At 59.3% G+C, this 3121-nt stretch overlaps 1 pseudogene; it reads left to right on the top strand.

Annotated features, from left to right (window-relative positions):
- The first annotated feature begins 322 nt into the window (after window positions 1–322).
- LOC147966097 (uncharacterized) lies at window positions 323–2626 on the top strand (annotated as a pseudogene).
- The last annotated feature ends 495 nt before the right edge of the window (window positions 2627–3121 follow it).

Genomic DNA, 3121 nt, shown 5'->3' with positions numbered 1-3121 from the left:
GGCGTAGCCGGGCGACGACGATCCCCATGGAGATCCGACGCCTTGCTGTCCTCAGGGCGCGTACTGGGCGTGGCTGACGACGGGTGGATTCATCATCCCCGCCTGGTCGATCGATGAGGAGGACGCCGCCGCGCGCGCCGCGTTGTCGCGGGCCTTCTTGGCGATGGCCCTGTTCCGCCGGTCGGCGGTGACTGCGTCGCGTCGCTGAACTTCCACCCTCCACTCGACGTTCGACATGCCCGGTGGTTTCAATGGCGGCGCCCTCGGCTTCCTCTGCTTCGGCTGGGCCACGGTGCCAGTCGTGGTTGCCGCCGCGCGCGGCATGGCGTACTTCTTCGGCGGCATGGCGGCGACTGGAAAGCCAGCGAGAGGGGGTTTGGCGGAAGAAAGGGAGGGAATGGCGGGAGGAAGGCAAGCGAGCAGGAGGGATGCGAGGGAAAAGCGTCAAGAAACGGCGGGAAAAGGCCCTCGGGTCGCCGCCAGGGCGGACCCACGCGCCTTTTTCGCTTGTGCCGGCTCCCCAAGCGCCCCCCAGGGCGCCGGGTTCGGCCTGGGTCCGCCGGCACCAGTTTTAGTCCGAGCCGGCGAAAAACAGGCTTCTGGGAACGCGACTGGGCCGTTTTTTTGGCGCCGGCGCGGCAAAAACGCCTGGGAAGGGCCTGTTGGGGGTGCAGCTGGAGCTGCCCTTAGCGGGGACAGGGCTGCAGAAGCGGCAGTAGCGACCCCGACCATCTCGTCAACGTCGTTGTTCCATCATGGCACGACAATGTCTGCAGATGGAAGCCGGCAGCGTCCATCTCCACGGGGTTGCAGTTTGCTTCTGGTCCAGGGCACACAACCACCATGTTCGGTCCAGCACATCGCAGCACGCGCATAGCCAAACGTTGGCGCGCTCGCGACCGAGGTAGGCAGCATGCATGCCTTCTCGAACTCCGCCACCGCGGCCAAGCTGTTCGACGAAATGCCTAGTCGCTGTTGTGTTAGACAAGATGCACGTAGAAGATAGCTTCAAACCTAAGGAGCTGATTGATTCCGGTCGGATACGTACTCAACACACTCAAACATGTAGGTCCGATCTTATTGCAACAAGAGCTAGTTTCACGTGGAGCAATTGCTCCTTCGACATGCCGCTCTCCAGCTCACCTTCTGTCGCCACCCGGTGTGAGTAGCGGCACACTCCAAGCCGAACGACGACGGCCAGCGGGGCCAACGGTGAACAAGCGGCGCACCCGTAGTCCGCGCCTCCATGGAGAACCTGCGCGTGGTGTCGGTCGAGAGGAGCGCAGGGAGGCGGCGGCGGGGAGAGTAGCTGGATCAGCGGTGTCGGCAGGCTTCGAAGGCATGCACAGCCCCATCCTACGTGTCTGTCTTTAATTTGCAATCCCGCCATCCCAGGGTGCCACGTCAGCAATTCTAGTTCTAAATGGGTGTAAGGGTGATTACAACCGGGATCGAAAACTTTAGGGTATGGACTTCAGGGATTTAGACGTCGGGATTCATTTGCGTCGTGCTCTACGTCCTCAGAGTTTAAAACAGACTTCACTCTCACAAATACCGCGTCAATCCCCAACAAACGACCCCTCACAAATACCGCACTGACGGACAACATTTTGGGAAGCAATGCCCATGATGCCCTGGCCCTCCTGCAACACGTCAGAGCTCGATTCGCTTCCAATCCGGTCGTCCACGTGGAGTTCTTCGGCCTCCTCACGCGCTTCAGCAAGGGAAAGGGGCCATGCCGACCTCGTCCAGCACTTCGATGCCTACAACCCATTTTTAGTGGCCCAGGCCAGCATGAAGTCGAGTCAGCCCGTGAAGATGTGACGACACGGCCCAAGAGGGAGCGCCGTCGGCCGGTCGTTCTCAATGCCGACGGTATTGAGCCCATGCAGTTCATCGAGCGAGTGAGGCTGGCGGGCGACAGGCTCTACGACAGGGTCCTCGTGTTGCTCTTTCACGTGCAGATGGAGGAGGCACTCGACGCGAACGAGATCTACAAGATGGCATGGGAGGTTTTCGGCTCCACGTACAACAATCTCCTCCGCGGTTTCACCGAGTATCTTCTGACTGGGCACGACTTTCTGAGGCGTCGCATGATGAAGGAGACGTTGGAAGAGCATCGTGCTCCCGCAGCAAAGCGCAAGGCCCCTGCCGTCGCAGCGGCCATGAACCCAGTCGGCGACGGGCACAAGAAGAAACCTCGCATCGACGAACGGAAGATGACGGACCGACACGCCTCCCCTCTTGTCATCGACACCTCAAAGAGCGACAAGTTCTCTGGGTGTAGGAAGGCATGGGAGTTTGAGACCACATACTCGAAGCTGGTGGTCGACTAAGACGCACAAAGAAAGCACTAGAAGAAGAACCGCTGGGACACCACGGACGGCCACACAAATTTGAGGAACTCTACCCTCGTCGTGAGTGCCAGGGGGTTCTCCAGAAGATGTACGGCGACATGTTTGGAGCGATGCAAGAGGCACTCAAGGACGACGTGCGCACGGAGCTGGCGCTAAAGACGATACTACGCAGGATGAGGAAGCTAGAGCATGTGGCATTGAAGATGGCGATGGAGCGGTGGGATCCCGCCCGAGTGAAGGACCGGGTGTACAGGTGTTGGGTTTCGTAGTAATTTCAAAAAAATTCCTACGCACACGCAAGATCATGGTGATGCATAGCAACGAGAGGGAAGAGTGTGATCTACGTACCCTTGTAGACCGACAGCGGAAGCGTTGTGACAACGCGGTTGATGTAGTCGTACGTCTTCACGATCCGACCGATCCAAACACCGTTACTCCGGCACCTCCGAGTTCTTGGCACACGTTCAGCTCGATGACGATCCCCGGGCTCCGATCCAGCAAAGCGTCGGGGAGGAGTTCCGTCAGCACGACGGCATGGTGACGATCTTGATGTACTACTGTCGCGGGGCTTTGCCTAAGCACCACTACAATATTATCAAGGACTATGGTGGCTGGGGGCGCCGCACACGGCTAAGAATAAGATCACGTGGATCAACTTGTATGTCTCTGGGGTGCCCCTGCCTCCGTATATAAAGGACTAAAGGGGGGGTGCGGCCGGCCTAGGAGAGGCGCGCCAGGAGAGTCCTACTCCCTCTGGGAGTAGG

The sequence above is a fragment of the Triticum urartu genome, chromosome 6A (genome assembly GCF_056163025.1).
Source record: "Triticum urartu cultivar PI428250 chromosome 6A, HENAU_Tu73, whole genome shotgun sequence".
NCBI classification, from domain to species: Eukaryota; Viridiplantae; Streptophyta; class Magnoliopsida; order Poales; family Poaceae; genus Triticum; species Triticum urartu.
The sequence above is the reverse complement of the archived record's forward strand: the minus strand, read 5'-3'. Positions and strand labels throughout refer to the sequence as shown.